We start from the raw sequence: 13,284 nt of genomic DNA on the forward strand, positions 1-13,284 counted from the left end.
TTTTTTGTTAAACATACATATTTTATTTACAAATAAAAAATTAAAAATTAAAATCTATTTTTTTTTCAACAAGCTTTTTTTTTATTAAAAAAAATTATGATTTTTTTTAAACAATTATTATTATTATTATTATTTTTATTTTTATTTAAAAATAAAAATGATTAAAGTTACATTTTATATTTTAAAAAAAAATAACTAAAATTAAACCTACATTTTATACTTTTTAAAAAAATAAAAAATTAAAATTAAAATTTACATTTTTTTAAACAAATTTTTATTATTAAAAAAAATTATTATAAAAAAAAATTATTATAAAATCACAAACCAATTTAAAACAAACTTAATTTTTTTAAATTTAAAATTAAAAAATTATTAAAAAAAATAAAATTAAAAGTTAATATTTTTTTTTTTAATTAAAAAAAAAAAAAAAATCGGTGGCAATTTATTAAGTGTGTTAGAATTCCTTAGCCCCCTTAAGCTAACAGGTGTGGCAGTTGGAAACAAGACAGGGTCTTTATTAGCAGTACAAGGCTCTTTGTTATTAGCAGCAAAAGGTTCTTTGTTATACTCTTTGCTGTTAGCTTGTTCATCCTCATTTGTTTGAGAAGATGATATATTCCCATCTAATACGCCATCATTCCTTGTGACTGGCAAAGGGACCATGGTAATTCGTCTTGCAGCCAGAGGAACTAGTGATGTTCTTCTAGCAGTTGTACACAATGAAGCTCTGCCTGTTTTCCTTGGAATGGGCTTCACATTTTGATCATCATATGGCTCAGACTTATTTTCTTTCTGCCCCTTTGAGTAAGGATCTATCAGGCCATTTTTCAAAAGGAGCTCACCCTCCTGTGGTTTTCCATTGCATTCCATAGCATTCAGCATTTGTTTATTTTCAGTCAAAGCGTCTGAGAGGTTGACCAAGTCCTTAGACAATACATTTGTTTCATTGACAGTCTTTACACCTCCAAATTGACGTACGAGGAGGGGTGGCTTTTCAGCCACTTTTCCTGCCTGCTGCTGTTGTTCTTTGAGTTTGTTTTCCAAATTCAATCGAGCCTTTCTCTCATTTGCAAGTTGTCCTTCTAGTTCCTTTACCTTATCATGAAGAAGTTTGTTTGCCTGGTCTCTTCCTTTCAGTTTTGCTTCCAAATTTTGTATGGTTTCTTCCATTTTCTTCATTGAACCCTCCTTTGATTTTCCATCTTGTTTGGCCTTCTCGACCATCTGTTTATACTTCACTAGCTCTGTAGAATCAAACTGTTTCCTAGCAGGACCCAGCTCTATTCCACGAACTCTGCTGGCAAAATTCAGTGAGCAAAGTGTTTCACTTATGTCATTTTCATTTGGACTAATCTGTACAAACATAAGTGTTTTTGAGTCTCCTCCTAATGAATCTTGTAGTAAGTGTGTCAGCTTGGAGTTCCTCCTAATTAACCAATGTTGTAGTTTAAGTTCAAAAATTTTGTAGCATGGACGGCTAATCTTGACCAAAATTAAGGCCTTCGTTTTGAAATTTAATAGACAGATACCCAGGAAGTATTCACCGGTTTCACTTTCATGTTAATATTCACTGATTTCAGTTTGACGTTTCAGGGCCAATCAGTCCGGTCCATATTCATATCCAAGACATGAAGATGGATCTATTTGCTATTTTTTTGCGCATTTTATAATTTGAGATTCTGTTAGATTTTGTTCAACTTAGATGTGACCTTTTTTTTTAAATAAAAATAAGTATTTTTTTTTTAAATTTAAAAATAATAATTTAGGTTATAAAAAACACGACTTTATTATAAATGTGTTGGTGGTTAACATTTAATAATTAAAAATATTTTATAAAAATATTTTACTCTCACACTTTTAGTAATAAACAAGGATTATATAATATAGTAGCTATTGTTTCAACTTTCATGATTTATTCAATATCCTGGAAATAATTAACCAATGTTGTAGTTTAAGTTCAAAAATTTGGTAGCGTCGACGGCTAATCTTGACCAAAATTAAAACCTTCGTTTTGAAAGTTAAAAGAAACCCATTATTGTCATTCTTCAAAGCCTTTCAAGTTTAATTGAGTTCACCCGCCTTACCATCACATAAAGTATGCAGTGAGAACGACTACTGTGCTCATTGGCATTAGTGGAGCCAACAGCCCTAGCACTGCTTCCAGTTTGCAGCACTTCCCAAACCTCATTCATACTGTGCACTTGTGCTTCAACAAGACCTGGTACGTGATGAATCCCTTCAGCCATCTGTTTTATCTCTAGCTTCTTTACAGCTTGTCCTGGCTGAGGAGATGCAAGCAAGTCACGTATCTGTTCATTGTAAACCTCTAACACACTCACAGAGATATCATATTTGAATTGTCCTTTCCTTTCATTAGCTACTCGGAACAGCTCCTCCAATGTTCGATAGTTAACACCACGGTTTTCTTCTGTTCCCTCCATTGTAAATGTCTTTCCAGTTCCAGTTTGTCCATATGCAAATATACAAACATTGTACCCATCCAAAACTGATACCACAATAGGTGCAGTATCTGCAAAAACATCCACTTGACCAGCTTCTGGAGTAAAAACTGAATCAAATTTGAAGACCTTTTTGGAGGCTCCATTGGTTCGGATACTGATCTCAGAGTCTTTTGCAGTGTCAAATTCTGCCACAGAAACAACTCCTTCTGCAACCTCTTGAGCACTCAATGGACGACACCTACAGAAGACTCTAATATTTCCTTTCAGCTCCAAAAGTTTGTTATAAAGCTGTTTGTGTTCCTTGCTCTCTTCTACAAACTTTGTTTTCAGTTCAGTGTACTGGAGTTTTAGTTCCTCGTGCTGATTAACCAGAGCTTGCACAGAGGAAGTCATTTCACTGATATCAGGTAGCGCAGAAGCATAGCAATTTACCTCCTCCAAAAGTTTAACATATTCACTCTTCAGTACCTTGATTTTGTCATTTAAATGGTTGACTGATGAGGCCCACAATTTCTTTTCCCTCTCGTGCTGGTCCTGAAGGTCTCTTAACTCATTCACTTGGCCCTCCACAGCATGAGCTAAAGATCCAACATGCAAAGACTTGCGCATAAGTTCATTCCTGAGTTTCTCAAGTTGGTGGTTGGAATCTTCCAGGGACATCCATGCCTCATGACATTCTTTCTTCTTCAATTCATAATCTTTATGCAGCTCTTCTATTTTCTTTTCATACTCCAAAACAGAATTACAACTCCTGCCTCTACTCTTCTGATTATAGCCCTCTTCACCTACTGCTAGTGCCTGGTTCGTTTGCTTCAAATCAGCTTCTTCTGCAATCACGATAGGATGTTTACTCCCTTTATGACCCAAAGATTGTGCTTTTCTAATGATGATGGCACAGACAATAGGGCTACCAGTGACTGCTTCAAATCTAACAGTTAGAGTTCCCCCATCGATAACATGTGCCGGGGCATCCATCAGAACAAGTGGAGTGTTTGAACCAACCCGAGCATAAATGTCAAGCTCAGAAAGAATCTTATCCTCCTGTATAAAGACATCAAAAACTCGCATCCCTGCTGCATGCAGGCCACTCCGCCCACCGCCGCGCCACAACGGGCGGCCGGGGGCGGATGGTCGATTCCCGGAATCGACCATCTGCCCCCCGGCCGCCCGTGGTGGCGCGGCGGTGGGCGGAGTGGCCTGCCTGCATAAAGATAACCATAAAGATTTGAAAATTTTAGCTAAATCAAATTTTACAACTATAATTTTATCATCAAATTTTACAACTATAATTTTATCACAACGATGATTGATTTAAGCTTTCAGGCATTCGGTCATTTGATTTCCGATTATCGAAACGACGACCAGGTTTAGAAGGAAACATGAATGATAAAACCATACCTTAACGCCCCTTCAGTTTTGATAATGCATATCATCAATACACATGTTACATGGATTTCACAGTTATGAAAATTAATGACCTTGCACATGTTACATGGATTTCACAGTTACGAAAAATAATGACCTTACAAAATTAGCACTAGAAGTATTAGATGAACCGTGGGAAGTGTTAATAGCTCTGAAATTTCATTTTCTTGGAAAATCAATTTCCAAGAATGACCCTATGGAAAAATGAAATGTAATATGGATAATATATTCCAACTATGGAAAAATGAAATGTAATATGGATAATACATTCCAATGGAGGTAGTTGTTGCTTGCCACAATTTTATACTCGTGACTTCATTTGAACTCTCGGATACATGGATTGATACCAGGAATATGAAATGACAATTCACAAACATATTCCCGGAATCGACCATCCGCCCCCCGGCCGCCTGTGGTGACGTGGCGGTGGGTGGAGGGCCTACAGGCAGGCCACTCCGCCCACCGTCGCGCCACCACGGGCGGCCGGGGGGCAAATGGCCACCGATTTTTTTTTTTTTTTAAATTAAAAAATAAACCAAAAAAAATATTAACTTTTAAATTTTTTTTATAATAATTTTTTTTAATTTTAAATTAAAAAAAATAAGTTTGTTTTAAATTGGTTTGTGATTTTATAATAAATTTTTTTTATAATATTTTTTTTTTAATAATAACAATTTGTTAAAAAAAAATGTAAATTTTAATTTTAATTTTTTATTTTTTTTAGAAGTATAAAATGTAGGTTTTTTTTTTTTTTTTTTTTTTAAAAAGTATAAAATGTAACTTTAATCATTTGTATTTTTAAATAAAAATAATAATAATAATAATAATTGTTTAAAAAAAAATCATAATTTTTTTAATAAAAAAAAAGCTTGTTGAAAAAAAAATAGATTTTAATTTTTAATTTTTTATTTGTAAATAAAATATGTATGTTTAACAAAAAAATAATTACAATTTTTTTTAATATAAAATACACATTTTTTTGGTTTTTTTAATAATTTAAATTTATTTTTGTTTTTTTTTAATATTAATTTTACCTGTTTTTTAATTTTTTTCGTTAATTTTCTATTTTTTTTTTAAATTAGTTTGTTTTTATTTTTTTTCCAGTTTTTTCTGGTGTTTTTTTTAATTTCTCTATTTTTACTTAATTTTATATATAAATATATATTTTTTAATTTTGTTTTTTTTTCCCAATTTCTTTTATGGTTTGTGAGATAATTTTTTTTTTAACATTTTTTGTTTTTTTATTTTTGTCTTTTGTATATATTTTTATATTTGTTTTTTAAATAATCAACATTTTAATCTTAATTTTAGTAGTTTTTAATTTTTTTTTTTGTTAATTTTTCTATTTTTTTAAATCTAGTTTGTTTTTAATTTTTATTTTTAATATTTTTTTTTCTTAGTTTTTTTCTTAATTTTTCTATTTTTACTTACTTAATTTTTATTTTTTTTTAATGTTTGTTTTTTTTTTTTTTTTTTTTTCTTTTGCCAATTTTTTTTTATGGTTTAGAAGATAACTTTTTTTTTCCCATTTTTTTTAAATATTTTTTTTTACTATTTATTTGTTTAATGTTTCTTTTTTAAGTTTTTTAATTCTTATCATTAATTTTGTTTTCTTTTTTTACATTTTTATGATTGATTTTCTTTTTTTTATATATTTGATTTTTTTTTCATTTTTCATTTTTATTTTATGTTTTGTTTTTAGTATATATTTTAATTTATGTTTTGTATTTTTTTTTTGAACTTTTTTTTTAAGTGTTTTTTCATTGTTTTAATTTTTTTTATTTTTTTATTTATTTTATGTTTTCATTATTTTTTTAAATTTAATGTTTTTCGGGGTCATGATAAAAAAAGTGTTCTCCCAACATTAACACTTTTCGTTTTGAGGGTGTTTCTTAGATAATTTTTGCGCAAAAATTTGATTTTGACCGCCATTTTTAAAACATGTTGAAAATTTACCCCAAAAAAAAATGTGTTATTCCAGCGTCAACACTTTTCGTTTTTAGCACTGTTTTTGATGTTTTTTCGGGGTTTTTTGGCCAGAGTTCCTGTTTTGAGTTTATAGTTCCCATTTCAAAGTTTACATTGTTTGCTCCATCTGTAATATCCATGTTGTGGGATCCTTGCCATCAAACTGCCTCATATCGATTTTTGGAATATGGTGGGTCTTCGATCCAGCATTAGAGTCTATGGAATCATGATTAACATTTCTTTTTTTCTCATCATGAGTTTCCTTTACTACCCTTTCACCATTAGTGATCATTTCTTGTAGCAACTTATTCATATTTATCTTCAATTCTTCCATCTTATCATCCATGCCATCAATTTTAGCGTCCATGCCATTCATCTTAGCTTCCATGCCATCCATCTTAGCTTCTACGCCTTTCTTTAAACGATCCATCTTAGCTTCTACACCTTTCTTTAAACCATCCATCTTAGATTCTACATCTTTCCTTAAACCATCCATCTTAGATTTTGTTGCTTTTTGTGCAAGTGACACTTGTTGCACATGGTCTCGTAATTTGATATATCATGTTGCATTTCTTCCTCTTCTTCATGATTCATGCTAGAGGTTTCAGGTTTCTTACTAGGTGTTTGCATTTTCTTTCCTCGGGGCATCAATTACCGATTCAAACTAATTTTTCAAACCAAGCTTATGGAAAAATTTTAAAAAAAACTACACACTTTTTTCACTTTGTTGAAGCTTGATATTGAATCTGATGTATCTCTGCAATTTCGGATCATCCCGTTCTGAAATTGCGACCTATAGTATCCCTCTGTGTCCTCTTTACAATGCCACTAGTCTGATCCAAATTGGATTCTCCAAGGAAGAGTTATGCACAATCTCCGAAGATGACCAGATTATAGACTAATTCAGTAGAGCGAACTTGTACGACGTGCCATGAGTCACTGTTTCAACCTTTGGCTTTGAAAAATATATACAAGAAACTACAATCTGTCCTCTTTCTATACCTTCTTACAAAATTTCAATCCGATGCTCAGAGAGAAAGTTATGACGATTTTCCCCAGGTCACCTGTTTGGAATGTAATTCAGGAGTAGATCATATCTCTGCAAATATAGCGCGAAAAGCTTTGAAATTCAGACTCGAGCTTCAACACGATTTCTTCTCAAATGGGTTATTTTTTTAGCTTCTTAAACGTCACAGAAAAAAAGTTGTAGCGAAAATTGCACGATGACCTGTTTGGAGCTGCGAAACCCTAGAATCCAAAGCTCTGATACCAAATGTTATGAAACCAGCTCACAAAAAGATAGAAAAGAGAGATCAACGCCTTAGAATTCAGCCTCTTCAAGGGGGCAACCTCCTTTACATTACACAAATGAGCAATTCTTTGATGATTCAAATGACAAAACCTCCTTTCTATATATAAGAGTCTAAGGAGTCACAATATAACCCAACCAACCTAACAATAATAATATAAAGCCACAAAAATAACAATAGAGGGATTCTATGGGGCACAGTAATAACAATATAGGGACAATAGGGGCACAACAATATTAATAAGGGATACAACTACAATAGTAATGGGGTAATCACTAGTATTATAGGGACCCAACATTTTACTTCCTTTGATGCATGTGAAAGAACCATTTAGGTTGATCCTAAGTAACCACTAGTAGAACTACTAAATTTACACCATATGTAAATACTAAACACTATTAATGGAAAAATAATTACCTCTTTTATTATTTGAAGCATCCATTGTATCTATCTATTGTTTACAAACATCAAATTTTTAATAATTGGAGTGAAAAACCATCTTGCAGAAAGAAATAATTAGATCATACTAGCAAGATAAGAACCTTCAAATTATTAATGACACCATTGTGCAAAGATGTAGATAATGGGAATTTAATGCATGCCTCAATCTTGACATAATATAAAATTTTGAATGGTTGATTTCTTGTAAATGTACTCCACAACATGCTATAATGTGATAAGTGTATGCACACATTTTCTCAAGCTCCACATATACGAAGGTTTGAGAACTAAGAAAGAATATTTATTATATTACTTGTTTACATATTTGAGAAAACCTTAAGGGTTACAATCAAAATCTGGAAATTATGTTTCTTGGTGGAATGTGGGACATGCTTGGATTTGTATAGAATTTCAATGCTTGTTTAAGATCTAGGTAAGTGTGAATGAATAAAATATTTGTCATTGTTCTACATTGAATTCCAATTCTCTCTAAGTTACAAATTCAAGTTAAAACCTGATTAGACTAAGGGACAACATATTCCATTACCAAACTTTAACCTTACATGAGACATTATTAGTAGAAATTGCTAGCTCTATTGTGTTTATTTTCTCACTGTCTGAGTGTTTTCCATTTTGTATAATGCAAATCTTCTTAATTACATTTCTTGTTCTGGAAATTTTTTTTTTCTATATTGTACACTTGTATGTATTCCAAATGTGTGAAACATTTTCCTCCATGCAGGAAAATAGTAGATGTCATCTTGAGAATAAAATACACGAGTGGAATGAATTAGTGCACCAAGGGCATTGGCAAGAAGCATTTAGCCGACTGTTGGAAACAAATAATTTTCCTGAATTCACTGGGCGTGTATGCCCTATCCCTTGTGAAGGTACATGTGTACTAGGAATTTGAGAACTAAAAGTAGATGAATGTCTTCTATTTTTATTTACTGGAGAATATTTTCCTGCCTCAGAAATTGATGAAGTAGAGGTAAAAGAAAAGTTATTTCTCTTTTCATCTTCAAATATTCTATGAACATAATCAATTTTTCTGGTGTAAGAGCGCTTGGCACTTTTCCCTTTCAAATCACTATATGTCCCTTGTAGACTTCATAAGATAGTAGTTTGATGTGGTATTTTCCTGACATTATTTATAGCCTACTTATGTTGTAGCTTCCTTCTATCCTACATTACTAATATCTATGTGGCATCTTTCTTGGAAGGAAGATGATTAATAATATCAGCCAAGGCAACTCGATTTGAGAATGTACTTATGTTCCACATAGGCATTGTGGATGGCACTGGCTTACCTGAAAGAAAGATTATGCATTAATTTCATTGAACCAATGTTATTGCAGAGTTGAAAAAAAGGTGCAGTACAAGTTTCAATGTTGAAAATGCTAACTAATTATACGTGGGATGATGCCTTTGTAAGAATAAAAAATTAATGGGAGTTCAAGGTGATTCTATTCCATCCACTTATAGATATTAGTGAATTATTTCCTTGTGCTTTCGTTCTTCAATCCCTCAGGTCCTCCTTATTTAGTATCATTTCAAATTCAAACATTTAGGACCAACATTAATACTAGTTAGATGAATAAGAGTAACTCAAATTTATATATTAGGAAGTTTATTTATGTAGATTCTAATAATGAGATCCATGTATACTAAATTACATTTCAGTGATATATTCTTAGTACCCAAACTAATAGTAATCAAGTGTTAGGAGCAACCCAAGTGATATCGATGTTGTGCATATCAATATTCAGAAAAGGAAACACATGCTCAAACATTGTTATCCAAACTTATGTATACCCTATATCACCATATAAGTGATAATCTTGGGTGGTTTTTACTTTGAAAAAATGACTTATTTAATTGAAATTTCACTTTAGGGATTTTATCCATGGGGTTAGTGATGTCAAATAGTGGAGGGTTTACCATAGAAAGATACCCTAACTAACTAAAATCTTATTTATGGAAAATCCTTTTTAGATATGGGGATATTTTACATTTTGAGGTGGGGATATAGGAATTGTGCTCACTACTAATCATTATTTTTCATTCTTCATGTAAGATTTTTGGGTTCATTAACATTGTTGCAGTAGTTTAATACATGCCATGGGATGCCATTGTTGTTCTAGAATTGTGCATTAATGGAGGGAGAAAACACCATATCCATGTTGGAAGAGTGAAAAAGCTTGATTTAGTTAATGTATTTGAGACCATAATAGCCTTATGGGAAGAGTGTTGTGCCAAAATCACAATATATCCCCTTAGGGTGAGTGTTTATACAAAGACCAATATCCTTTATCTACCCACTAGTTAGTCAAGATTATTACCAATATGAGCCAAGACAGGTTGATTTGAGCAGGTACTCATGTTCTGCATAGGCATTATGGATGACACTGGCTTACCTGGATGCAGGATCATGCATTAATTTCATTGAACCAATGCTATTGCCAAAATGAAAAAAAGGTGCAATACAAGTTTCAATGTTGAAAATGCTAACCAGTAATACATGGGATGTTGCCTTTGTAAGAATCAAACATTGATGGGAGTTCAAGGTGATTCTATTCCATCCACCTATAGATCTTAGTCATGTATTTTCTTGTGATTTCATTCTTCATTCCCTCAGGTCCACCTTATTTAATATAATTTCAAGCATTTGTACAAACTTTGTCAACTGATAGGTACTCCAATAGGAAATTGAGCACAACAACAACACTTGCAGATTCAACATGTACGATTAGAAAATTTCACATGACTTCTTCCTATTGTCACTTTTTACTTCTTTTGATGAATGTGAAAGAATAATTTAGGTTAACCCTAAGTAACCACCAGTAGAACTATTGGATTTACACCATATGAAAATATTAAACATTATTAATGGAAAATTAATTGACTCTTTTATTATTCGAAGCATCCATTGTATCTATATACTATTCATAAGCATAAAAAAATTTAATAATGGGAGTGACAACCCATCTTGCACAAAGCAATAATTAGATCATACTAGCAAGAAAAGAACCTTCAAATTATTAATGACACCATTTTGCAAAGATGCAAATAATGGGCATTTAACACATGCCTCAATCTTAACAGAATATAAAATTTTGAATGTTTGGTCTCTTGCAATGTACTCCACAACATGCTATAATGTGATATGTGTATGCACATATTTTCTTAAGCTCCACATAGGAAAAGGTTTGATAACTAAGAAAGAATATTTATGATGTTGTGTGTTTACAAATTTGAGAAAGCCTGAAGGGTTACAATGAAAATCTGGAAACTTTGTTTCCTGGTGGAATGTGAGACATGCTTGGTTTTGTATAGCACTTCAATGCTTTTTTAGTATCTAGGTAAGTGTGAATGAATAAAAGCTTTCTATCATTGTTCTACATTGAATTCCAATTCTCTCTAAGTTATCAAAGGAAAGTTAAAACATGATTAGACTAAGGGACAACATATTCCAATGCCAAACTTTAACCTTACATGAGATATTCTTAGTAGAAATTTCTAGCTTTGTTGTGTTTATTTTCTCATTGTCTGAGTTTTTTCATTTTTGTATAATGAAAATCTTCTTAATTACATTCCTTGTTCTTGAATATTTTTTTCTTTTCTAGATTGTACACTTGTTTGTATTCTGAACGTGTGAAACCTTTTCCTCCATGTAGGATAACAATAGATGTCCTATTGGGAACAAAATACCTAAGTGGAATGACTTAGTGCACCAAGGGCATTGGCAAGAAGCATTTCACCGGCTTCTCGAAACAAATAATTTTCCTAAATTCACTGGACGTGTATGCCCTGCCCTTGTGAAGGTTCATGTGTACTAGGAATGTCGGAACTGAAAGCATATGAATGTATTCTATTTTTATTTACTGGAGAAGATTTAATGCCTCAAAAATTGAGGAAGTAGAGGTAGAAAATTTGTTTCTATTTTCATCTTCAAATGTTCTATGCATAATCAATTTTTTTGGTGTAAGAGTGAATGAGACATTCTTAGTAGAAATTGCTAGCTCTATTGTGTGTATTTGCTCACTGTCTAAGTGTTTTCCTTTTTGTATAATGCAAAGCTCCTTAATTGTGTTCCTTGTTCCTACATCCTTTTTGTTTTTCCAGATTGTACACTTTCCTATATTATGAACGTGTGAAACATTTTCCTCCATGCAGGATAACAATATATGTCCTCTTGGGAACAAAATACCTGAGTGGAATGAATTAGTGCACCAAGGGAATTGGCATGAAGCATTTGACCGGCTACTAAAAACAAATAAATTTTCTGAATTAAATGGATGTGTATGTCCTTCCCCTTGTAAAGGTGTTGATCCATGTGGATGTTGGTGGCCACCCACCTATCCCCTTTGGACCCCCACAACTGTCTCTTTCGTTTTTTGTTACTTTCTATAATTGTAGCTCAATTTACTATTTTTAGCATTTTTTCGGGTCCTGAACTTCCAGAGCCGTTTTGAGGCCCTAAACAACGTTTTCTTGGGAAATATGGGAGCAACATGGGTCCATGGACCGATATTTCTCTTCCCAAAGTTATAGTGCTCGGATAGATGTTTCTAACGAGCTATTGTACACATCAAACGGAGATCAGGTGCCAAAGTTATGACCCCGGGATGTTGATGTACCAACTTACCCAAAACGAGGCCCGCAATTTGGCGTTTCATCTTCTAGGGTTAGGTTTTGGGATGTTAAGGGTTTTTCATTGTTTCCCAACAATAAATAGGCCTTCAAGCCTCATTGTAACATAGTTCAAAGGCATGTAGCCACCAGATCTCTTCTCAGAGATAAGCTACCATCGCCCTAGCTGATTTATTTCCAATTCTGTTTGTAAGCATATTTCAGTATTTTACATTAATGAAATGAAGTATTATTTCCACTACATCTCTGTGTTTATGGTTATCTCTGTAATTTTTTGCGTTCCTGCTTAAATCCGAATCAGTGGTATCGAAGCGGTCTACCTTTTCTCTGTTTTTCTTTGCATGTCCCCAACGAGGTCGAGATATAAGGAGTTAGGGCTTGAACTCGTCGAACCTTTGCAAGACCAGCCTTGCAAATCCCAATGGCCTCCCATGGCAGATGAGAAGAAATATGAAGGGGCAAGAGATCCTATCAAAATCTTGCTCGAAGAATCCCTCGAGCGGCAAAGGAACGCGATGATGGATAGCTTTGCATAGATCCTTCAGCGGCTACCCAGAGGCGACGCATCGGCTTCAACAGCTACTCTGGAAATGCCATGCCCTTTAAGGTACAAGTTAATTTTGAAATCCCCATCTTCCAGGGCCATATAGACGGAGATGTCGTAGATAAATGGTTAAATCTATTAGAGGGTTATTTCTCTGTTCATTAATTTTCAAGTTGGGAAAAGATTGTTTTCACTCTTCTCAAAGCAGCCCCCCACGTCAAGGACTGTTGGGAAACCTACTGCGAATAGAAGAATGAAAGCACAGGCTCACTATTTTCAGTCGCAGCCACTTGGGATTCATTTCGGGATGCCATCAAGGAGCAGTACTACCCTGTCAAAAGCTACGAGGACAAATACATAAAGTGGACCACGCTACGACAAGGAAGGGACCAAGATGTGCCAGAGTTCACAAACATTTTTCATACCCTTCGCACACAGTTGGGTATCAAAGATTCTAAGTTGCATCTGGTACTCAAATACC

General features: G+C 33.1%; 1 pseudogene; it reads right to left on the reverse strand.

The window, feature by feature from the left end:
* Window positions 1-387: 387 nt before the first annotated feature.
* LOC149240522 (kinesin-like protein KIN-14R pseudogene) lies at window positions 388-3,614 on the reverse strand (annotated as a pseudogene).
* Between the last annotated feature and the right edge of the window lie 9,670 nt (window positions 3,615-13,284).

The sequence above is a fragment of the Pinus tabuliformis genome, chromosome 8 (assembly GCF_031772625.1).
Source record: "Pinus tabuliformis cultivar Carrire ecotype Pingquan chromosome 8, CPIR1, whole genome shotgun sequence".
In the NCBI taxonomy this organism is placed as follows: domain Eukaryota; kingdom Viridiplantae; phylum Streptophyta; class Pinopsida; order Pinales; family Pinaceae; genus Pinus; species Pinus tabuliformis.